Raw genomic sequence first — 26,143 nt, 5'->3', positions numbered from 1 at the left:
CATCCCCCAAGAGATGGGATCAAACTCAAACTCCTCTTTGTGCTGACTTGACCTTGCAGACAGCGGCCCTACACTGTGTCCCCGCCACCTGCTCCACTCCAGCCAGAACATCTTTGCTCCCAAACCGGAAGCTCACTCCCTCCTTCACACCTTGCATCTGCTGTCCCCTCTTCCTAGTGGGCTCTCCCCCAGACCATGTTGTCATTCAGTGTTACCTCCCAAAAGCACCATGTTGTCATTCAGTGTTACCTCCCGAGAGACACCTTCCTGATCACCCAATGTTGCCCTTTGGTCATTCTCTGTCTCTGAATTCTCTGCATAGGCCTCATAATTCCCTGAGGTGTTTCTTATTTCTTTATGGAGCTCACTGACTTCTTTCCCACTAGACTCTGAGGACGGGAATCTTGGGAGTCTTGTTCACGGCTCTTTCCTCAGCACCTAGCACTGTGCCTACAAAGGGTAGGTGTCCTGTGGATATTTGTTGGATGGATGGATCGTTGGAAGAAAGCGAGAAGGCAAGAAAGAAAGGAAGAGTCACACCCTGTTGCTAGATGTGTGCAGAGACGGGGTGCAGACTGTCAGGAGGTGACCTGACAGCGCATAACCTTCAAGCTCCCTTCCTCTGACCCAGCCAAGGTCACTGCACCCATGCCCAACCCTGCCCACCAGAAAGTTGGCCCCAAGGTATAGAAAGCATGTCCCGCTCTCTACTTCACTCCCCGCCACCCCCCACCTAGACTCATCTCCTCTGACAGCGAGTGGTGACGCAGAGGCTCAAGGAGCCAGCTTCATCTATCACTCAGAGGGAAGAGCCACAAATTCTGAGGTCTCTGTCTGCACCTGTCACGCTCAAGGGTAAACTTGCTACAGACACAGTGCAGAGCCACTCCTCCCCACTGACAGCTGTGCTGGCTCAGGGACTCACTCGGTGACGAATCTGTTGTCGGCTCAGCAGCATCCACTGACCGAGGCTGGGGCCAGGGCCGAGTGGCAGCAGAGTTGGGAAAATTTACAGTCATGAACTCCTTGGATAAACTTTGCTGGGGACAAGACAGGAAGAGCCCACTGAATGCCTGGCAGAGGACAGGGGCAGTCCCAGCAGGGAGCATTGTCACCAGCTCCCAACAGTGCCTGCCCAACTCCCCCAGATGTACCAGGACTCTGGAGCAGGTTCTCCGTCATGCCCCCCAGTTCCCTAACCCCTACGACTCAGGCCTAGATTCCAAAGGTTCCTCATGTCATGCTCCCCATCCACCTGAATTAAAGGGGTGGACCACTTCTCTTCCATTTGACCTTGAATGGTGGTCAAGAGCATTGTTTTTCAGTCAGGCACACCTGCATCTGAAGTCTGCACTTGACCCTGAGCAAGCTGCACCTCCATCTCCTCCTCTGGGGCGACAATAGGGTCTTTGTGAGGATGATATGAAGTACTTGCACAATGTCTGGTGGGAAGCAACCTTCAACAATAGCACTTGTTGCCATCACTGTCAAGATGCTATTGTCAAAATGCTATTACCGTCATATTCATTGTTGTCTGTGCCATGGTCTATCTTCCCAGCCCAACATGCACTAACTGGGTAGAGATGGCACAGTCACTTTTGATGTTGCCAGTGCTGGAAAGGAGACCAAGAGGCAGGATGCTTCCTCTTCGTTGGTCACAAGCTCTTATAGCTGGAATCTGCTTTGAAGGAAAGTCGTGGGGAACAGCTGCAGTGAGGGAGGATTCTCCTGGAAACCTAGAAGAGCAGCCCCTTGGCAGCATCTGAAGGTCTCAGGAGCAAAGACTTCTCAAGGTGTTGGCATCATTCAGAAAACAGCAGACAAGAAGGATGCCCACCCTGCACTGCCCTCCTGCCTACAATACCCCTGCCTCAAGAGGCCCTGTGATCAGACTACCTCTCCCACAAGAGTCACTTCTGCCCACCCCCACAAACACCCTGTCCCCCATAAGCAGGCCATGCCTTTTGCTCAGACCAATCCATCTCCTTCTCCCCACTCACTCATGAAAACTTACCCCTCTCCTTTCCCAACCCCTCGAAGCCCTGCCATGGACACTCTCTAAGTGGCAGCAATTAATTTCATCAGGCAACACAAAATGATGCCTGCCCTCCCCAGGTAACAGTTACATTTTCACGAGGCCCTTCCAGAGTCACAGCTTGAATTCAAAGCATGACCCCAGTGGTAGAATCCCAGGCACAGCAGTAGGGCGGTAGTGAGATATGGCATAGGTAGATGGTCAGAACCGCTACAATCATAGCTGGCTGGGGCGGCCTCCTCGGCCAGGGTAAATGGCCTTGAGCTTCTTGAGCGGGGGTTTTCTCTGCTTCCCCTCCTGCCTCATGTGAGATGCAAAGCCAGAGAGCTCTTTCATCCATGCAGGAGCTGAGGTGGGGGCCAAGCCACACTCTGGCCCAGGCAAACTAGGCAGGAGTGGGTTCCTCCCTACATCTCACCCCCAGAATCCAGGGCCATGATATGTCCACTCGGCCCCACCTTCCTGGGATTTTCCTTCATTGAAGGGTGAGTGGAGCGAGGCCTGGCAGCTCTGGGCCTGGAGAGCTGCATGCTGGACTCCATCCTAGTCAGCACTGTCGTCCCCTGCGGGACGGGCCTGGTGGCTTTCGTGAGAATCCAGCCCCCTCAAAGCCTCCATGTTCACACAGAGGCAGGAAAATGACCAGCTGTCCACACGACCAGAATGATTCATATCTCCGGAGTAGACAACCTTGTGATATTCCCCAGTTGCCACCACTCCCAGCCCTACAGCCTACCCTCCTTACAGAGTAGGCACACAGCCCTCCCCCACCCTGGGCCGGGCAATGCCGCATGGAACTGTGTCCCTCAAAAAGAACCCTCCGTCCAAAGGACCTAGGGAACGTCCATCAATGCATTCCCCTCCCCCAGACAAGCACCGCTACATATCCCAGTCCCAGGGGAGGCCTGAAGACATCCTCCCTTTGTCATTCACGCATTTATTGAGAAGCATTTCCAGCAGCTAGACAGACCCTTCCCTGGCAACCAGATCTCAGTCTCCTTGTGAGGGCAAGGGAGGGAGGATGTAGTCTGCCATCTGAAGGACTTTACAGCCAGAGAGTCCTTCCACAATCCCCTGTCCCTCTTGAATTTGTCTCAAACAGCCCAGTTTCTTCAAACTCTCAAAGGGATCACTCTCCCCAACCTCCACCACCGTTCCAGTGTCTGGGATACAATCCTTTGCCCCAACTCATTCTGGCAAACCTTTTCCTGATTTCTGTAGCCACTGACACCATTTATTAAGCTTTTTCGTTATGATTCCATGCTTGAATTGCACATCTATTTAGAATGGCAAAGGTAAAAAAAAATATTGCCAGTTACCAAGTGCTAGACAGGATATGGAACAACTAGAATTTTCATACATTGCTGGTGGAAATGCAAAACAGTACAGTCATCCCAGAAAACAGTCTGCTAGTTTCTTAAAAAGCTTATTAGATGACCCAGCAATCGCACTCCTAGGCATTTATTTACCAGAGAAATGAAAACTTACATTCGCACAAAAACCTGTGCACAGATGTTGACAGCAACATGATTCATTATTAGAAAAAACTGGAAACAACCCAAACATCCTTTAAAGCATGAATGGGTAAACAAAATGTGGTGCCACCATACAATGGAATATTATTCAGCCACAAAAAGGAAAAAACTACTGATACATACAACACCATGGATGACTTCCAAATGTATCCTGCTGAGGCAAAGAAGTCAGTCTCAGAAAGATTCCCAGCTGTTGATTCTGATTGTATAACATTCTGGGAAAGGCAAAGCTTTAGGAACAAAGAACAAATCATGAATTGAGGATAGGGAGGGACTAATTACAAAGTCCCAGCACAAGGGAACTCTTCGGGGTGTTAAAATTACTCTACATCCTGTGTGTGGAGTTCCCCCATCCACTCCCCCTTCCTCAGGTGAACTTCCCACTCCAATGCTGCACTTCCAGGTTACTATGAAACTGCCGTGTTGGACTCCTGAGTAAAAGTAGCTCCGCCAAGCCTGATTTCCCAGGTGGGGAGCAGGGCACTATCGTGGGGGATAGGTGCTTCCTGGCTGGCCATTGGGTTTTAGAAGGCCTGGGTCATCCTCCTGGGAGCGATGACTCGAAGTCAAACCCCAGTCTTTCACTGGCAGCCCCACATGGCTTAGGACAAGTCCCCACTCCTTTGTGAGTCCCCATTTCCTTCTCTGTGAAGAGAATCCCATAATCCTACATGGCTGTTTAGAGACTCAGCATTATTTAATGTTATCCCAATCTCATAAGACTGTTTAGAGGCTTGATATTATTTGCTGGGCACCCGCTGTGGGCCAGGCCCTGTGACGAGCACTTGGGCTAAGAACATGAACAAGCCACAGTCCCTTCCCTCTACAGTCCCAGTCTCTTGTGAGGGACTGTGGGGGAGGGGATGGGAGGTTCTAACTGCTTCCATGAGGGCTCGGGCTTGGTAATAACTATAACTAACAGGTGTTAAGCACTTGGGACATGTCAGGCACCATTCTAAATCTCACAACAACCTTACATGTAAGGTGCTTTGATTATCCTCATGTTACAGTTGAAGAAACTGAGGCAAGCTTAAGAACTAGGCAAGCAGTCGTCCAGCCCTAGAATCCCTCTACAATTCTGCCTCCATGATGGGGTTTGTGTCTTCTAAATATTTCCAAATTTTTCATTATTATATCTAGTATGGTGATATGGGATCCGTCATCTTTGATGTTACTGATGTGATTATTTTGGGTAAACAGTGCCCATAAAAGATGGTGAGGTTCACCGATACATGTTGTGGGTTCTGACAGCTCTACCAACCGGCCGTTCTCCCCTCTCTCTCTCCCTCTCTTCGGACTCTAACTTTCTCCAATTCTATGAAGGCTGAGAGGTGAGGTGGCTGCAGAAGAAAAGTTGGAAGCTAACAGAGGTTGGTTCATGAAGCTTAAAGGAAGAAGCCGTCTTCACAACATAAACAGGTAAGGTGAAGTAGCAAGTGTTGATGTCCAAACTACAGCAAATTATCCAGAAGATCTCATTAGGATCACTAAGCAGATTTTCAGTGTAGATAAAACAGTCTTCTATTGGAAGAAGACGCCATCTAGGACTTTCATAGCTAGGGAGAAGTCAATGCCTGGCTTCAAATCTTTGAAGGGCAGGCTATCTGGTTAGGGGCTAATGCAGCTGGTGACTTTCAATTTAAACCAATGCTCCTTTACCATTCTGAAAATCCTAGGAATAATTTCTAAGAATTATGCTAAATCTACTCCAGCTATGCTCTGTAAATGGAACAACAAAAGTCTGGAAGACAGCACATCTCTTTATAGCGTAGTTTACTATTTTAAGCCCACTGTTGAGACCTACTGCTCAGGAAAAGAAAAAAAATTCCTTTCAAAAATTACTTATTTCTCATTGACAATGCAACTGGTCACTCAAGAGCTCTGACAGAGATGTACAAGGAGATGAAGGTTGTTTTCATGCCTGCTAACACAGCATCCATTCTGCTGGATCAAGGAGTAATTTCAACTTTCAAGACTTACAAGAATTTAAGTAATACATTTTGTAAGACTATAGCTGCCAAAGATCGTGACTCCCCTGATGCATTTGGGCAAAGTAAATTGAAAGCCTTCTGGAAAGGATTCACCAGTCTAGATTGTGTTCAGAACACTTGTGATTCACGGGAGGAGGTCAAAATACCCACATTAACAGGAGTTTGGAAGAAGTTGATTCCAACACTCATGGATGACTTTGAGGGGCCCAAGACTTCAGCAGAGGAAGTAACTGCAGATGGAGTGGAAATAACAAGAGAACTAGAATTAGAAGTGGAGGCTGAAGATGTAACTGAATTGCTGTAATCTCATGATAAAATTTGAACAGATGAGAACTTGCTTCTTATGGATGAGCAAAGAAAGTGGTTTCTTAAGATAGAATCTACTCTTGGTGAAGATGCTGTGAACACTGTTGAAATGACGACAGCGGATTTAGAATATCACATAAACTTAGTTGATAAAGCAGCAGCAGGATTTGAGAGGACTGAATCCAATTTTGAAGACGGTGTGCTGTGAGTAAAACGCTATCAAACGGCATCCCATGCTACAGAGAAATCTTTCATGAAAGAAAGAGTCAATGGATGCAGCAAGTTTCATAGTTGTCTTATTCTAAGAAATTGCCACAGCCACCCCAACCTTCAGCAACCACCACCCTGATCAGTCAGCAGCCATCAACACTGAAGCAAGACTCTCCACCAGCAAAAGGATGACCGCTTGCTGAAGGCTCAGATAATCATTAGCATTTCTTAGCAATTACATATTTTTAAATGAAGGTATGTAGTCTTTTAGACATAATAGACTACAGCAGAATATGCATGACTTTCATATGCCCAGAAAAACAAAAAAAAATTGTAACTCACTTTACTGCAATATTTATTTTATTGCGGTGGTCTGGAACTGAACACACATCATCTCTGAGGTACATATATCATCTCATTGAGTTTCCCAAAACCCAAAGAGGTAGGTTCTATTATCCACACTTCATAGAAGAAATTGAGGTGCTTAGTTCTTAGGTCCCATGGGAGGTCAATAGCAGAGTGGAAATTAAGACCAACTCTCTTTGCTTTTTGCCTCGCATGCCAATGCCATGGCCATATTTTAAAGAGTGTGAGCTTTGCTCTCATTTTAAGCACTTAGAACAGTTAAACAAAGCATTTCCTAGGAGGGTTGAAGAAGTCTCTTCAGAGATAGAGGCAAGGGATAGCTTTGACCTACCAAAATCTTCATCTGTATTTCACCCCCAGAGCTACCATAAAATAATAACAACAAAATTATTTGTCATGGATAAGTGATTTTTCTAAATCATGTGTAAATTATAAGTAAAGTCATTTTAATACAACCTAAGTTAAAAGTGTGTTTTCCATGAAAATGTTGCCACAATACAATCCCAGTCGTACTCCAAACTGCTTCCAAGAAAGTTATCCCAAACCCTCCCACAAGGTAACTAACAGCCACTGTGTGGGTTCTGCAGAGATGGAAGCCTGCCAAGACAGCATCAGGCTAGAGTGACAGATGTGCATTACCCTAGCCTTTTGAACACCTGAAGCCATCTGTAGGGGTTTTCTGTCTTACCCAATCAGGACTGATGCAGAAAAGAATGTTGGAGAAGGCCCTCACCATGAGCAAAACTAAGACAGGGGTAAGAGGAAGTCTGGGGGCTAGGGAAGGCCTCGGGCCAAGAGAAGTCACAGCCCCATTTGGAGGAGTCCCCAGCAATGAACTTGAGCTGGGAACTTCAGCTCCTTCTGCTAGCTCAGAAAAGTGTCACTGCTTTCTTTGCTTGACTGTGTTTCCTGGTAGCAGCTGGTATAAAAAAGCCCTTAAGAAAATGCCCAGGAGGGATGTGCTCTCTCCAAGAATGATGTCTTAGGTCTTTGTGCTCTCCGGGGACTTGCACAGGACTTGACACCTTGTAGGTGCTCAGGATAAATGAGCAGGCGAGAGAAGCTGGTAACCCCCCCACACCCGGAAATGAGACTCGAGGGGAAGTTCTCAACCCCGGCTGCTCCCGGGTACCTGAGCAGTATCAAAATTCCCCTTGCAGAGGTCCCACCCGAAGAAACTCGATTGTCTGGTTGGGGCCTGGCTGTGGGCACTTTTAAAAACTTCCCTGGCTAATCCAAGTGAGCAGCCAGGACTGGGAACCCGTGGACTGGAGGAATGAAATGGAGATGCCAAGATGAACAAGGGCCTGGTGAAGCTGGTCCCTGAATCCACGGAGGGTGGGACCAGCCAGGGACTAACTTAGAAGCTGTGTGCTGGGCACTGTGAGAAGAGTCATGGAGAAAGTGGTGAGTAAAGCTTGGAGTCTGCTGGGAAAGGTAGACATTAGTCAAATACTCTTTGTGCGTGTGGTGGGAGACACACACAAATAGAAGCAAATGCTCAGAAGGAAAGAATAAGAAGCTGTGTGAGTCTTGACATGATTGGGAAGATCATGGAAGGTTCCTTGAGAGATACAGAGGGTAGGATGACAGTGTTTCGGGCACAGGAAGCAGCCTGTGCAGAGGCCCAGAGCAGAGTGGGAAGCCTGGCACATTCCATTAAGGGACTGAAGGAAAGAAGGCTAGAACTCCAAGAGGAAGGGACCAAGCAGGCTGCCACGAGGCTGGGGAGGTGGCAGGGCCTGAATCAGTGCTGGCCGATGCTTGGGAATGGCAGGAAGCCAGTGACGGGATTTTAGGTAAGCGACTGACATGATCTGGTCATTTCTTCTTTGCAATTTTTTAAATTGAACTAACATTACATAGCATAAAATTCACCACTTTAGAATGTATAATTCAGTGAGGTTTTTTCTGTATATTCACAATACTGCACAACCATCATTATCTAATTCCAGACCATTTCCAAAGAAACCTCTTACCTGTTAGCCGTCACTCCCAATTCCCCAACAACCCCCTCCCCAATAACACACACACCACCCACCCAGCCCTTGGCAACCACTAATCTACTTTCTGTCTCTATGGAATTGCCAGTTCTGAGCATTTTATATAAATGGAAACATACAACATGTGGTATTTTGTGTGTGGCTTCTCTCACTTAGCGTAATGTCTTCTAGGTTTATGCATGTTGTAGCGTGTGTCAGTTCATTCCTTTTTATGACCAAGCAGTATCCCATTGTATGGATGTACCACATCTGTTTCTTCCCTCATCACTTAATGGGCACTTGGGTTGTTTTCACTTTTTGCTATGATAAGTATGGCTGCTTTGAACATTCCTGGACAAATTTTTGTGGAAACATATGTTTCCAATTTTCTTGGATATATACCTCAGAGTGAAATAGTTGGATCATATGGCAACTCTATGTTTAACTTTTTGAAGAACTGCCAAACTGTTTTCCACAGTGACTGCACCCTTTTACATTCCCACCAGCAATATATGAGGGCTCCAATTTCTCTACATTCTTGCCAACACTTGTTATTTTCTATTTTTTTAATAAAGTCATTTTAATGGGTGTAAAGTGGGATCTCATTTGGTTTTGATTTTCATCTCTCTAATGACTAATAATGCTGAGCATTTTTCATATGCTTATTGACCATTTCTATATTTTTTTGGAAAAATGTCTATTCAAATCCTTTGCCATTTTTTAGTTGAGTTGTCTTTTTGTTGTTGAGTTGTAAGAGTTTTTTTTTTATATATCCTAGATGCTAAACTCTTATTAGATATATAGTTTGCAAGTATCTTCTCCCATTCTGTAGGCCATTTATTCATTCACTTTATAGTATCCTTTGATACACAAACATTTTTAACTTGTTTAAGTCCAGTTTATCTACTTTTTCTTTTGCTGATGATGCTTTTGGTGTCATATTTAAGAAACTGTTGGCTAATCCAAGGTCACTAAGATTCATACTTTTGTTTCCTTCTAAAAGTTTTATAAGTTTTGTTCTTACTGTTAGGTCTTTGATCCATTTAGAGTTAATATTTATATGGTGTGAGGTAGGGGTCCAAATTTATTCTTTGGCATGTGGATAATCAATTGTCTCAGCATCATTTATTTTATCATTTTTTTAAGAAAGCAGAAGTTATTATAAGAACAGAAAAGCTCCCACAGTGGGAGGGGACCCAAGGGGGTGACCCTCAGTATCATTTATTGAAAAGACTATTCTTTCCCTGTGGAAAGATCTTGACACCTCTTTCAAAAATCATAGATGTATGGGATTGTTTCTGAACGCTCCGTTCTATTCTATTAATCTATATATCTGTCTTTATGCCAGTACCACATTGTTTTGATTACTATACCTTTGTAGTAAGTTTTGAAATCAGGAACTGTAAGTCTTCCAGCTTTGTTCTTTTTCAAGATTGTTCTTGGCAGCTTGGGGTCCTTTGCATTTCCATAGGAGTCTTATTCCATTTACTCTAGAATAACAACCTAGTTCCTTTCAGAGAAAGACTCAGAATCCTCTGCTCTCAGATTTGAACTCTGGCATGATTTTTAGGAAAATGGCTGTGGTTGTGCTCTCTGGTGTTGCTTTCAAAATTGAAGCCCCAAATCCCAGCCAGCGCAAGGATAATAGGTTACAGACGTTGGATCCAGACTGTCTGAATTTTAATCCTAGTTCTGTCACTTATTGTCTATATGAGTTTAAGCACAATATTGAACTGTTTTGTGCTTCAGTTCCTTGTGTGTAAAATGAGAATAAATATTGCACCCACCTCACAAGATTCTGTGAGAATAGAATAAGAGTGTATATAAAGTGGTTGCAACTGTGCCTGACCTTGAGATCCCTCTGACCTCAGATCCGAAAAGGTCACTACTTACCAATGACTCAGTGGGAGACCCTCGGGCAGTACCTTCTCAGTTTGGAGTGCTTGACCCCATTCACTATTCCCTCTTACAACTCTTTCCACCTGGGCTTTTTATAACACCACATAATGAATTATCAATAAGTGTTAGCTATTACTTTCTTCTAGTTTCCTTTTAAAATCATAGGCATAAAGCATTTATGCAATGTTTGTTCTATGCCAGGCACAGTTCTAAGAACTTTACACTACTTACTCAATCTTTATAATAACCATGTTAGAAGCCACTATTATTATCCCATTTTACAGATGAGGTACCAGAGGCACACAAAATCCCACAGTGAAGAAGCAACAGAGCCAAGATTCAAACCTACGCAGTCTGGCCTCAGAGTCTGTGCTATCATATGTACATGAAGCAGGACTCTAAGCCAAGTTGGGGCATAAGACAGAAACTGCCAGCCTCTCCTGTCAGTCTCAAATTGGCAAGAGTTGCCTCCTCCTGCTTCTCAGACTTTCTGTCCACAAGCTGGACACTCTGCAGCTGTCAGTGCCCTCTCTGGGACAGCACCGCGCTCTTCTCAAGCCTTCTTCTTCTCTGGCTGCTCTAAGGAAGCAAGAGCCACTCCATAAAGTGTGGGGCTGCTTCATCCGGCCCCTGGGAATTACAGAAGAAGGAAGGGAAGAAGGAAAAGAAGAAAGATGGGGGAGGGGGGGCAGGGGAAAACAGCCATGTCGGAGTAGTCACAGACACGCAGGACAAACAGCCAAATTGTGTGAAGTCCCTTGACATAAAACCTGCTCATGCTTTTATTACCTGCTCATGGTTGATTTGAGATTTAGGAAGAAATGGGAACTCCTCTAACATTTACCCCAAATTCGGGACAGAATTACTAGAAATTGAAAAGGACTGGAGAACACAGGACTAGAAAGAGTCCTCAGTCCTTGGCAGCAAATGTTTCACCACAATAGAAACAGAAATGCAAGGAGATTCCACACCCTTGTCATAGCTCACCATTTCCATCTGCGTCCCAACTCCCCACCCCCTCCAACACTCCAGTTATGCCTCTCCCCCGGTAAACACAGGTGAGGCAGACAGCTAGGAGCTGCTTCTTGCTGTGTGGCAATGACAATTCCTCCACCCTGAAGGATATGGCGGTTGACACCCCTGCCTTCGCTGGAGCCAGTGATGAGGAAGACGTGGTAGACCCACTCACTTCCATTCCTTCCCCACGACTCTGATTCACGTTCTCCTCTGTCTTCATTCACCGAAAAGAGTCACTTTTGTCTCTTTCTTTCTTTCTTTCTTTCTTTCTTAAAAAAACAACAACACTTTGTCTATCATTTCAGTAGGCAATGTGGGGGGACCTGCCAAGTTGATGGCAATTCTCGGTGCTAATAAAGTGTCAATTAAGATTGATTGTGCTGCCGAGAGCTCTGGGAGGTTGGTGGTTTATGCTAATGTTTTAAAAGTCTATTTCATATGCCTTTATGTTGAGTCGTTTCATTAGGTTTATTAAGAGCTCAATTGATACATTTCTTGTTGACTCCAAATATTCCTGAGGTGATTAATTCTGAACAATGGGGTTAATTAGTCTGCAGACTTTGGAACACTTCTTCAGGCGGGAGCTTAAGAAACCAGTTTCCAGGGAATGTAATCTCCAAAAGAATTACATTCCTTTCTTCTAAAGGAAAGGGGGGAAAATTCTCCCTAGGGAAGAAAGGATGACTGTGATCTCACGGAGAGTTAAACGAGTGTTAAACTCCAATGAGTCTCTGTGGGTTTTTTTTTAATGTCCTCTTTTTAAAAAACTTTCTGAGTAGTAGGTAAATAGCTTGGATTTGGGGTGTGGGTGTATCTGGGGAAAGGACGCATGATCTCACAGGAAGAGACAAGTCTGGGGAGCAGAAAAAGGGGATCCTTCTTCCTGCTCCCTAAACAGATGTGTGACCCCACCACCACCACCACCCTCACCCCACAGAGCCCTTAGCCTCCTGCGGCCTCGTTTCTTCATCTGTAGAATGGGGACAGTGACACCTGCCCTCCCCCAAGCTCCTGTGAGGTTGAGATGAGATCACACAGTGAAAGCCCTTTGAGAATAAAACCGTTTTCTTTTCTTTTTTTAACCTTTGAGAAGTTAAAAAAAAAGGGACCCATTTTAGAAGTGGGCTTTTTTAAACTCTTTTTTTATATTATTATTCCCTCATGAAAGGGTTTCTTCTTGTAGCTAGGATTTTTCATCTCGTGTTAAAGAGAGAGAGGGAGAGAGAGAGTTTTAAAAATAGCTATTTTAATGAAAAGAACCGCTCCCCTGAAGAACTGGGCAGCCCTTTCTGCAGGCTTTGCTGCCGAAACTCACGGTCCAAATTGATTTTTTTTTCCCCTCTTCTTTAAAGGTAAGTGATGAAATACTGTGGGTTTGAAAGGGCTGACATTTGGGGTAGCAATTAAACTTGGTCCCATCTAGCCGTGCGGCAGCTGGTGGCGGGGTGGCTTGTTATGGGGAGAGGCAGGCAGAGGATTACGCGGTGGGCAGAGCTGGCTCTCAGAAGGGCTCAGGCCCGCTGTCCGCAGCCAGGTAATTAGATGTAACAAGATGGCCTGGTCCCCTCCATCCCCCACCCTCTTGGGACAGGTTGGCTGGGCCCCGGGGACCTGCCTCACACCTTCTCACCAGTGAGATGCCAGGCAAGTCCGGGATCCTAATCACCACAATGACGGACTTGGGAGATATTAATGTTGAGTTGCTAACGACCACACCAGAGGCAGCAGCAGTTAGGGATTCGTGGCACATGAGATGGCAGGGCTCGCTGTGTCATTAGAATCAGCCCAAGGGTGATGAGCTCCCGACAGGTCAATGGGCTGGGATTGGAAATGTGCATCCCAGAGGACCAGCTGAGGCATTAGACGCGTGTTATACACCCGGCCCTCATCGCGTGCCCTTGCAAATACAGCTGTAGCAAGTCACACTCCCCAGCATGTTCTTCTCAGGAAAAGCCACTCCCTAAACTCCTCCTCCGGGGGGACTTTGTGATTCCCCCCATGATTCTCTAAGGACCAGGCTAACCGGGAGGAAGTCAACAAGGAGAGTGGGTTTCACCGAGCCTGAGGTGGGCTGGACACCTTTCTTTTGTCTCGATCTCCAGGTGACTGACATGCAGCAGAGCTAGGAACTTTCTATCTAGATGCAGACGGGTATCCAGACTTGAGGTGAGCGCAGCACCTGACAGACCCCTAGATGCCTGTGTCATTGGCCAAAAGGGCCTGTGTTCATCCAGTGGCAACAAGATACAAGGGAAAGACAATCCCATCTGTCTGCTGTTGACTTCCAGGCATCAAAAGGCATCAGGAAGCGGCAGGATCAAATTGAATGCTTTAGCTGCACTAGGTCTCTGGAATTGGAGGAATCCGGAGCCATGGAGTTCAGCTCTGAACTGCCCATACATCTCCGTGGAGCACTAATGCTGCTGCCCCTCTATGAATCTCAGCTTGCCCATCTGTGAAAAGGACGAGTTGGCCAATTTGAGCTCTCCAGCCTGCGCTGCCTAAGACGCAGGAGGTTCTGCAAATCTGCTCTCCCAGCCAACCTCTCAAGCACCAACCTTTGAACACCTACCACTAGGTGGCGCCCATCAGCCCTTCAACATCCACGTGAGCCTTTACCCTAGCATGAAATGCCTCTATCTCTGCTTGTTGAAATCCCGACCACCCTTTCCAGGGCCCATACAGTGGGCAAGGACTCTCACCAAAACCTTCCAGAGCATCCCCAACCAGAATCCCTGTCCTTGCCCTGGGCACCTGGCTTGCTATCTACCAGTATGTGGGGATAATGAGGTGATGACAATGGCATTCGCAGAGGCCTGGCGTTCCAGGTCCCCTTCTCAGGCATGCTGTCATCGGTTGCCCCCAGCAGGTGATCACCTGTGTGAGGGGCATCCTTGGCACAACGGGACAATGAAGTTCCACCAGGTGAATGAACTTGCCTAAGGCACGTCGTTACAAATGGTCAGAGCCAAAATATGCCCAGACGTCTGAGTAATGCCCAGGAATCCCCTCACACTGTGCAGATGGTTCTAGATGGTATTGAGTGGTCAGCTCAGGGGTCTTCACAAATTGTGTTCCCACCCAACACACATGCACTCAACAAATGAGCCTAAGTCCTCCCTGCCAGGAACACATTAACTGCTGGACTTTGATCCAGCTCTCTGGATGGCATTTAAGACCCCGTTGTCACTAAGAGGCATCAGGGACAAAGATGTCTGGGTTACGAAGCCAGGTGATCACCAACCCCACCAGCACCACTAGCTTTCCAGAGAATAAGTCATTGTGGACATGCCCAGATTCCAGCCAGGATAGAAGGGGGGTGGGAACCTCATAGAGAAGGGCCAGACAAGACTGAGGGAGTTGCGGGGACCCGGGGAGGGAAAGGGGAAACACAAGTTCAACCCCTGCCACACGCTTACAGACACACCCCCTCGTGCTCTCCATGGAGGGGAAGAGGAGATGGGGGAGGGGTAGAACTCTCCAGTCTCTTGCCTTAAGAGGGAAAGCATGTCTTCCTGGAATGAGGATCCCATTTCAGAGGATTCCAAGAGATGAGATGGGAATAAATGAAAGGGTGTTGCAGAACAGCCCCTAAGAGAAAGGGATTCAAATGAGAGGCATTGGCGATGGCTGGTTCCAGTTCTCCCCAGCCCACCAGCATGTGTGCAATGACTTGAGCTCTCACCTCAAGCACTTCAAGAGGAGGTGATGTCTCATTGTCTTGTTTCTTCCTGAGATCTGGGCAGTGACATTGGAGGCTCATCGCCTTGCCATCCTCTCCACTCCCCTACAGCACCTAGGCAGGGGAAGTACCCCACTTGGGCATCATTTACATTCCTACTCTATAACCAGGCCATGCTCAACCTCAAAGAGCTGTCAAATGCAGCCCTGCCGTGTGCCCAGAGGTGCTGAACTTCTTAGAAACACCCTCGTGGCCATAGGGAATGATGCATTCCACAGGAGGTCGGGGAGAAGGAATGTGGGTAGGGGCTTGCCCTGGGGGAGAGACCTGCAGTTGGCCAGTTCCACTTGTGCCTGGAGGCAAGTGTGGGAGAGGAGGTCTCGGGGGCCCACTTTCCAGCCATATTCCACGATCCCCACCACTCTGTCAATTATCAAGGCCAAACTTTGACCTCTGCCAGTCCAACTCTTGCGCTATTGTTCAGTTGGCTCCATACCCGTGCGGGGAGGGGGGGCAGGGCAAAATTAATGATCACCCCAAACATGAAAATAAATCAAAACTTGCTCTCTTGTTTCCTTGTCCACTCAAGGTGAGATCATAAGGAACACAACTTGAAGAAAGGACCCACGCTGATGACTGCGGGTGGGCCAGGATGGTGGAGGCTTTGGAAACAGGAAGGGGAATGAGATGGAATGGGGTGAGATGGGATGGGAATAGAAAGGTACAGGATGGTTGGGATGGATGGGACTGGATGTGGGGGCCAGGCCAAATGGCAGAGAAGCTCCTCCATGCAGGGCTAGGCCCTCGCCTCAGTACATGCCCTCGCAGCCATGGTCCCAGCCAGCCTGGCTGAAACCAGGCAGCCCCTTCCCTGATTGCTCAGCAGGTGCCAGAGCCAGGAGAGAGGGAAGGAAGCGGATGGCTCTTCAGGAGGCTGGCACCGGTCCCCAGCAATCTGTTCCCAACTTCCTCCTGCGTGGGTGGCGGCGGCACGTCCCCAGCCGGCCCCCGCACCTCTCACCAGCCATCAACGCGCCCTCACTCTCTTCTTGTGTGTGTTGTCAAATCTTCCCAATATAGCAGCCTGGAGTCTGTCAACAGTTCTGTTTCATGCCCACTCTCCCTCCCCAAGGGATGCTGAGTCTGCTGCCCCCTCCTCAGTGGGTGCATCTCTCATCGTGCCTCAACCTCAGCACTGGAAAGTGGAGACCCTTGCAATCTGCTTGGAGAAGCCATTCCAGCTTCCACGGCCCGGGTCACCTGGCGCAGGATGGGACCCATGTCTGGACGTATTTGTGTGGCATTAAGGAGAGGAATCCAGGGGATGTGGAGACAGATCAGTCATGGGGGGGGCAATGGGGTGGGGGGAAAGTGATGCTCAGATTTCTGACTTGAATGGTTGGGGAAGATGCCATTCACTGAGAGACCCCAGAGAAGGAGCATTGGGGGCTGGAGGAGGAGCTGACAGCTTGAGATCTAGGGAGTCCGAAACGTCTGCAGGCTTTCAAGTGGGGATGTTCCACATGCAGATACAGATGCATACTGAAGCTTGGGAGATAGATCTGGGCATGCAGAAGGTGCCAGAAGGTGGGATGCAACCATCCACAGGAAAAGCCAATACGTACCCATTTGCTCCATTGCCATTCAAGGGAATTACAGGTGACACCACCCCACGGATCACTTTGCAGAATTCCCCTGTGCATTCTGCAGTGGGCCACAAAGCCTGGGCCCCAGAGCTGCCTTCTGGATGGGCCTCCATCCCCAGATGTCTATACCTGTGTTCCAGCAGATGTCTTTGTTTTTCCTGTCCAGCTGTCTCTGTTCCACCCTGCAGAGAACAGAGAGTGACTTGGTTTGGTCATCGGGAATCCTGGGTCTCAGTCCCAGCTCTGCCAACTGACTTCAGGACTTCTAATCAAGTCACTTTCTCTCTCTCAGCTTCAGTCTCTTCAACTGTACAATGGAACCAAAGGCTGTTAGGGTCAAAAGGGCAGTGCATGCATGTGTTAGGAATCTGGGTGATAAATGCCCAAGGACCTAGCCATGTCCCCTCAGTCCTGTCTCCTCACCCTCCCCCACCACCAGACTTATGGCAGGTCCTGCACCCCAATGTGTGTGGCACCACCCTCCCCATCCTTTGTCTCTTCCTGTCCCCTGGGGTCTCCAGACACTCTCGGGTCTCCGAAAGCCTCCACAGACCTGCCTGCCATCTTTGATTTGCCAGAAAACCTGGCAGGTCAGAAGACACCACTAATAATGTTCATATGGTGACATTTATAGCAGCACTAGGCGGCCCTGCTTTGCTTTTGGGGCTACCGGGAAATGTCAGGCACCAAGTGACTCACTCTATGCAATTCATCTTACAGCACGTTTGCAATGATCTCTTATTTGCCGATCCTGACTGAGGCCTCACTGAGGAGCGCAGACCCTGCCTCTCCTCTCCTGCCCTTCAGCTAGGACACTGTCTCATGATGACCCCTTCCTCAGACCCACCTGAGGGCCACCTTCACCAAGGCAACAGGGAGAGAGGAGAGGTTAAGACTGAGAGACCAGCTGCAGTCTTCCTGAGATGTGTCCCTTCATTTCAGGAAGGGGGGTTGCTGCCCTGATCCCTGAAAGTCAGTTCACAGATCTGAGAAATGGGCTGGCACCTTCATGCCAAAGGGAAGGTGTCACACCCCTCCGTGGGTGTGGGCTGTTGTGTCCGCTGAGGACCCATCTGTTCCTCCATTAGGGAGAGCCGTTCCTGTGAAAGTGCTCCTTCCCCGCACCAACACGCAGTCCTAGTCACCAATCAGGGGGCACTAGCCCCAGCCACACAAGAAAAGCATGAATAAACCAGGACAACAGAAGGTCCTCCCCTGAGTCTCATCCAATCAGAGCCAAAGGAAAACAACAAAGCCGGTGACACAAGAACTAGGAGGTGCTGGTGGCCGTGGTTTCAGTCCCGGGAAGCCGCCGATCTGCAGGAGGAAAGGATAAAACCAACAGAGAAGAGGGAGAAGGTCCTGATGGCTTTGAGATCCTGGCTGCGACTGTCCCTGTGACACCCAGCCTCCGTGAGCCCCTAAAGCCTTGTTTTTGCCTTACCTGGTTCGAAGTGAGTCTCTGTCACTTGCAACCAGCATCCTATTACACTATTGCACATGTTCTCTCCACCGGCCTTCTGGAAACAGCTCCCACATCTTTGCTGTCTAATCCAGACTGGACCAGAAGGTGTGGCCTAGAGATGTGGGGCAGAGCTGACCCAGTGACCACACCCTACCACCCAGGGCCCCTTCATCACCAGCCCTCTCTACCAGCCCCGTGTGGTTCACACTCCGCTGCCCTCTGCTGCCCCCTGCTGGCCACTGTCTGTCACTGTGCCCAACTCCTCAGGCCCCGGCCGCGTAGGGGGCTTCATCGCAGGGACCAGAATTAGAATGCAGAAGGAGCCACAGGTCTGAGCAGAGGCAGCCTCTCACAACTCCATTTCCAATAAGAAACTTATCTCTAGAAATGGGAGCACAAAAAAATCTTTACTATTACATGTGGGCTAAGAATACTCCTGTCTCCCCGAGGGGTGCGAATACTAGTCATGTACAATGAGAGTTGTGGATGCAGATATTTTCTTCCAAGTGAGAACTCCAGGCAGGCTTCCCAGGAGGCTGGAGTAGCAGAATGTAAAGACGGGGCCCCGAGGAGGGAGTCTGAGCATCTTGATACAGAAACTGAGTTGAGAATGCAAGAGGAACTATGGGAACACCACAGTAATTCTGGGTGCAAGGGAGCCCTCAAAGAAGCAAGACTGAGCCCCAAAGAGCATCATAACCCCTCTAGGCCTGCCTTTCCTGGAAATACTAAGAGAATATTTTAGCACATTTGATTTCATACCACCTGAGGACGTAATAGTATTGTCTTGACATTTTGACAAGGAAAGAGAGATTCTGAGAAATTTGGGGGGTTGGCTGGGGAAACCTCTTTATAAACAGCAAAGCCTGAGGTGAGTGGATTGCCTGAGCCTGCGGGTTCGAGACCCACTTGGGCAACTTGGCGAGACCTCATCTCTACAATAAATCAAAAATCAGCCGGGCGTGGTACGCGCGCTTGTAGTTCCAGCTACTCGGAAGGCTGAGGCGGAAGGATCGCCGGAACCCAGCAGTCGAGGCTGCAGTGGCCGGGAGCGGCCACTGCACTCCAGTCTGGGCAACAGAGTGAGACTCCGACTCAAAAAAAAAAAACAGCAAAGCCTAGAGTCGAGCCCACATCCAACTTCAAGTCCAAGGCCCTTCAGGGCTCTTGCTACTAAGTGGGACTACCTCCATGTGGGTGGGGTTGTGTTGTCCACAGATCTAGACAAAGTGAAAAGCACAGCTTTCTTAGGCTCAAGGAACCAGGGTTCAAAATGTGGCCCTGCTATTTCCAAGCTGCATACCTTTGGGCAAGTTACTCAGCTACTCTGAGCCTCCAGTATGGGTGCATCTCATGAGATTGTTTCCTTTTTAATTAATTAATTAATTTTTAAATTGTGGGGTACAATTCAGGGTTAGGTATACAAATATTCATTGTGCAACCTTTGTTGATGAGGTGTGCCCTCCCTCCCCAGGCAGATCTTGACTACTGTCAGTCACACCTCCCCATCCCCCTACCTCCACCCCCCCACAGTTTCCCGCTACTGTCATCATGAGATTGTTTTAAAACCAGACGTTAGTATATATACACAACACCTGAGAGAGGGCGTGACACTTTGTAGATACGATGATGCTGGTCACAAAACTTAGCATGTGCATATATCCAAATGCAATTCTGCCATACTGCTTAGTCTGATTTTGTGTTCTGGTAAAACCAAATCCAGCCCCATCTCATCATTTCAACCATGAGAGAAGACCCTATGGACACTTCATCTCCAAAGCAAACTGACTGCTTTCATTTTTATTTTACAGGTAAAAAATTGAGGCTCAGGGAAGGGATCCATTCCTTTGAGGTCACACAGGTAATACATGGCAGAACCAGGATATGAGCCCAAGTGTGTCTGACCCCAGAACCTCGCCCTCTCCATAACTCATGGTCTGTGGTGATGGAAGGGATATGGGTGGGGGAGGAAGCAGAGGCCAGTTTGGATCCTGTTGTGATGGTCCAGGTGAGCAATGACAGTGGCGTGATAGCAAGGAGTGGTCAGAAAGGGGTAGATTTGGGCTATATTTAGGAACACAGCTTGCAGGTCTGATTGCTGGATTGACTTGTTGAAGGGTTTTTGGCTTGAGTAACTAAGAGAGTAATGATGCCATTTCTGAAACGGAAAGACTAGAGAAGAAACACATTTCAGGGAGGAAGCAACCGAGGATCCTGCCGGTGCCTTGTTAGGTTTGGCAGAACTTGTTAGACGTCCGAGCAGAACTCTGGGTAGACAGCTGGGTAAATGCACCTGGATCTCAGTGGCATGGGCAGGATGAGAGGTATCCACACAGAGTGACACAAGGCCAGTGGATTGCATGAGTTCTCTTGGGGAGAATGAAAGCAGAGAAGGGGCCCAGGACTGAGCCCCTGGGCCCCCCAGTAGTTGGAGATCTACCGGGGAGTGGCCAGTGAGCTGGAATGTGGTGTCCTGGAAGCCGAGGGGAGATGATGTGTCAGGAAGGAAAGGCCATGAAAGGCCACATTAGACGAGGCCAGGAAGTGGTCAGCGGAGTCAGGCCAAGGACCTCAATCAGTGCAAATACTATGGCGGCATCCATCCCTGAGCCCCACCCACCCCTGAGACCCACCCATCCTCAGTCTCTCATGCATTCTTTGAGGTTGGACCACCCCTCTTGCTGCTAGGTTTACGACTGGAAGCATTTTCATTTCAACTCTTCTTCAAACCATTACTCAGCAAATAAACATGTAGATCCTGTGTTGGTCATTGGAGACATGGTCATAGATGTGGCTCTGACCTTGACCATGGGACTTTAAAGGGAAGACAGACATGTCAGCAGCTCCTTACAGTAGATTCTGGTCATGTTCTGGTAGAAGGATATACCAGGGGCTCTGGGAACACAGAGAAAGTTCAGGGAGCACTTCACAGAGGAGGTGATACTTGATGTTGGCCTTGAGGGATGAATAGGAGTTCAGCCAGCAGACAGTAGGGTTACCTTTACACTGAAGAGGGAGTGGAGGCATGAGAGAGCGTGGTGTCTGGAAGACTGCACGTCATTGGGCAGCAGCAGCAGAGTGCCTGTGAGGGCTGTTCAGAGGCACAGGGTCTGGTCTTTAAGGACCTTAAGCATGAGGCTAAAAACCTGGACTTTACGCTGTAGGTCAGCATTTCTGCAAGAATTACCTGGAAGCACAAATCCCAGTTTTGCTCTGCAAACTCAGTAAATCCCAGGATCAGGATCAAACACATGGGGGCCTGGTGCAGAATGGACCCGTCCTCGTGGAGATCACTGCATTTGTTCCATCTGAAAGTTCAGAGAAGCACTAGTGAAAAGAAGGGGGGCAGGGGGAGAGAGAGAGAGAGAGAGAGGGAGGGAGGGAGTGAGGGGGGAAGGAGAGAGAGAGATGGGATGGAGGAAGGAAAGGAGGAAAAGAAGGAAGGAAGGAAGGAAGGAAGGAAAGTGTCTTCTACTTTTCCAGGTGCGCATCCCACACTACCCTTTGCTCGTGTGACACATGCTGGCATCCCCACTGTTAATCCTCCTAGTCACACAGTGGGAAAAGCTGCACCAGGGATAGGGATTATTGGTGGTTTTAAGCAAGAGAATGATTCACCTGGAGGCAGGACAGTGATGAATTGGCTGGCCGTTAGGGACCCCATGAGCCTGGAATCCGTGGACAGGGACTCAGTTCCTTCCTTGGCCCTGGGACTAAGAACACCTTCGTGTATTCCTTCAGCAGGTGGGTAGTGAGCACTTGGGCCAGCTGTGCTGATGCGCAGGACAGTGAGGAGCTCAGACACAAGCCCTGGCCCATGGTGTATACTGGCTTACAGACACCATGCATGGAATCGCAGAGACTGAGACTGAAGGACAAAACACAGTTCTGTAAGAAAGGAACCTGGCATCAAAGAGGGTTTCCTCAGTAAGTCATATCTGGGCTGAGATCTGAAGGATAGGCAGGAACAGGTAACCAGGCAGAGAGGGGAAGTGTCAAGAGGAAAGGAACAGGTTATCAGGGAGAGGGGATTGGCAGAGGGAACAGAGGGTGCAAAGGCCCTGTGGCAGGAAGAAAAATACTGCAGCTATAAAACAAAGGGGAGAGCAAAAAACGACTGCTTCCTGATCACTTAGCAACATTTATTGACAGTTTGTTTATGCCGACACCTGCCCCTAAACTAGAAATATAATGCCCCCAGCATCCTAGATCTGGGTGCTCTGGAAAGAAGGATGTCAAGAAAGTTGACTTGAGGAACAGCAGCTTGGCCTGGAGTTTCCTGCTTGACAGAGAAGAGTGCGAGGAGTGGAGCGGGCTACCTGGAGCCGGGCTGCTTAGCTCAGCTGTTCAAATCCTGTGTTCCAGCTCTGCGAGGTCGAGCTTCCTCCCACATGACTGCCCTCCACACAGAACACATCCTTGCTCAGGAAGGGCCCTCACTTCCGTCCCCTGAGCCAGGGGTATGGGCCAAGCACGGTGCTATGTTTTTCACGCCCATAAGCTCAAGCTGCCAGGCACCTGGAGATCCCTACATCATCCAATCTTGTGGGGTCACCCTCTTTGTATTTTTTTATTATTATTTTTTGAGTCAGAGTCTCACTCTGTCACCAGGCTGGAGTGCAGTGTCACACTCATAGCTATCACAGCCTCGACCTGCTGGGCTCAGGAGATCCTTCTGCCTCAGCCTTCCAGTAGCTGAAACTACCGGCACGTACCACCACACCCAGCTAATTTTTTACTTATTGTAGAGACAACATTTCGCCAAGTTGCCCAGACTGGTCTCAAACCCCTGGACTCAGGCAATCCTCTCACCTCGGCCTTCCAAAGTGCTAGGATTACAGACATGAGCCACTGCGCCTGGCCGTTACTTTCCTTTTAATACAGAAGCAAAATGGCCCCAGCATACATCCCACATATGGTAGGAATCCTGCAGCCCTGACAGGCCTCAGAGGGACATGTTTCTCCTCCGTGTCACTCACATCGGGTTGCTCCCTTGGCTGAGTGTCCATCTCACGGGGGTCTTGCCTTCTGCCAATAGAATCTTCAGCAGCCTTTCCATTGATTTTTCCCAAAGCTACCACAAGCACCATGCTGTTCCGTACAGGTGAGTTTCGCTGAAGTCTGAAGGATAATGAGCGCAGCTACACAGCCTGGCACACAACTTAAAACGGAACCAATGTCCCGGCGCCTCCGTCATTCCACTCACATCTCACTGGCTATCTTCTATCTTCAAGCCCATGAGTTTCCGCGGTGTCGCTCAGACTCATACCCTTCCCACCCCATACTGTGTGCAAGGGGGCATGGGGCTGCTATTATTGTGCCCATTTTACAAAGGAGGAACCAGAGGCACAGGCAGATTTAAGTCACAGGTCCAAGTTCCCATAGACTTGACCCATGTCTGTCTGACAACACACTGTCATAACTGCCCCCTTCAGCTTCCCTGTAACCCGAGGTTCCACCTGCTGATGGCCCCAGGCAAATTCATCACTTCCAACCATCAGAGGCACCAGAAGGGGCCAGAGAGAGGCATGATCTTCAGAGACAATGGGCGGGGTGCCATCCTAACTGTCCCATCATTGCCATGGTCATTCTCATCATCTGATGGAAGCTCAAGTGGCAGGTATTGCCCACCCTTATGGTGTTGGGGATTCACAACATTCACGGAAGGAAAGAGAATCTGGCCAGGCGCAGTGGCTCATGCCCGTAATAACAGCTCTTTGGGAGACTGAGGTGCGAGGACTGCTTGGAACCAGGAGTTCGAGACCAGCCTGGCCAACATAGTGAGACCTCACCTCTACAAAAAATAAAAAACTTAACTGGGTGTGGTGGTGCGTGACTGTAGTCCCAGCTACTTGGGAGGCTGAGGCAGAGGGATCGCCTGAGCCCAGGAGGTTGACACTGTAGTGAGCTATGATTGTGCCACTGCAATATAGCCTGGGCAACAGAGTGTGACCCCGACTCAAAAAATAAGAAGAAAATAGGACCTAAAGAAGAAATAGCCATGGGCTGAGAGGAAGGGCTTAGAGTGGTTCTAGCTCAGAGTGGTTCAGAGTACAGGTTGCCTGAGTTTGAATTCAGGCTCTGACATTTGACAGCCGTGTGAATTTGGGCAAGGTACTTAAGTGCTCCATGCCTCAGTTTCCCCACCTGTAAAACGGGAATAACACTATCTACCTCAAGAGTTGCAGGGAGAATTAAATGAATTAAGGTAAAGAAAGCAGGAATGTAGACAGTGCCATGGAAATATTAGCAATGATTAGGTTGGTATTCAAAGTAGACTGCAGGCCCTTTGGGACTCAGAGGGTAAAGAAGGGAAACTGAGGCAGAAGGCAGGGTCATATGGGGTTAAGTCAGGAGCAAGTTGGGGAGAATAATGGGTGAGACCTTCTCGGGCATATGGTCAATAGCAGCATGACCAAGACAGATCTTAGGCCTGGTGGGACAGGCCTCCTCAAGCCCTCCCTCCCCAGAGGCACCTTGGACTGAACTGGGCAGGGCTGAGCTGTGCGTGACCAGCCTCAGTGTGTAGAAGTATACCGTGGCCAAGACTATGGCCATTGAAATCTGATGGCACCAGATATGACTCCCAGCTCTGCCCTGAACAGGTTATTTTGCCGTTAGCACTTGTGAAATGAGGACAAGGGCTTCTCTGAGGGTTGACCGATGGGTGGCCCTGGTGACCACTCCCCCTCGAAGCCCTCCTCTCTGGTGGCTCCTTTTCAGACTCTTGCATGACCTTCTCTTCATGCTCTGCCTCTCAACATCAGCCTTCCTGATGGCGCTGTCCTGGGCCCTCCCTCCTTCTCAGTCAACACACTGTCCCTTAGAAACGATACCGGTAATCGTGGCTTCAGTAACTGACTTCAGTGCAGGTCCTGCCCAGTCCACCTTCCCTGTGCAGACTTCCGAGTGGAGCCACAGGTCCTCCTTCCAACCACCCCCTGGAGTCTCCCTCTCCCAAGCACCTCAGATTCAAGATGTTCAAAACCAACTCACCATCTTTTTCCCGACCCACCCTACCCATCTCAGAAAACATCGACACCTTCCACATGGAGACCACAGCCAAACCGCGCTCCTTCATCCACCATTCCCTCTCCTTCTGCCAAGAAAGCCCCTTGGATCCACCCACTGCCCTGGACTGGGCCACCCTCGCCTCTTACCTCTGCCCACATCCATCCTCCTCCTGCAGCCAGGACCATCCTCCCAAAACACAAATATGACCAGCATATCCCTGCTCAGACTCTAACAACTCACCATCTTCTTCAAGATCAAGGCCAAACTTCTGAGCCTGGAGTATGTGGCTTCTCACCTCCTGGGTTCTGTTCCCCTCCCCCCGCCTTATCTCTTGTCTCCCTCCCCACTCCCCCACCCCCACTCCCACTGTAGACCTGGAGTCATGATTTCAGTTGTGTCCAGGATGTGTCCACAGGTGCCCTGCCAGGTAGAGCTGGGATTTGTCATCCCCGCGTCTTCCATGGCCAGTGGGGAGAAGGACTAACTGGAGGGAGCGGGACCTGCATTGGTCTTTCTAGGCAAGAGGGTTTATGAAGACTGAGTGGCCTGGAGGTGGTGCTGGTGGGGGGAAGGCTCTGAGGGAGTCCTGGCACCTTGTCTTGAAGGGGAGAGTGCTGGCGCGGGAAGGACAGGTGCTGTCAGCGAGAATGCCACCTCCCTCTTGTGACCTTTACCAAAGACATTTTCTCTGAATGTCAGGTTCATTAGACACAGGATTGGGGGTGGAGGAATGGTTTTAAAACTGAATTAAAGGCAGGACAGACAGACGTCATCATACTGGTGATGACAAGCAGCCAGAAGGGTGACGAGACATGCCCCTTCCAGGGGCCACGTCCTCCCTCTGTTTCTGGGAACAGAGCCATGCTTGTCCTCCCCAGGCTGGAGGTCTCAGGTCAGGGCCACATGCCTCCTTCATGGTGGAGGTCTCAACAGTTCCCGTTGTTCTCTGCCCCGGGGTCCCAGGGCAAGCTGCATCTAGAATGGACCCCCAGTCT

This window comes from Carlito syrichta, unplaced genomic scaffold, assembly GCF_000164805.1.
Source record: "Carlito syrichta isolate Samal-C Ts95f unplaced genomic scaffold, Tarsius_syrichta-2.0.1 Scaffold304465, whole genome shotgun sequence".
NCBI classification, from domain to species: Eukaryota; Metazoa; Chordata; class Mammalia; order Primates; family Tarsiidae; genus Carlito; species Carlito syrichta.
Note: the sequence above shows the minus strand (reverse complement) of the source record.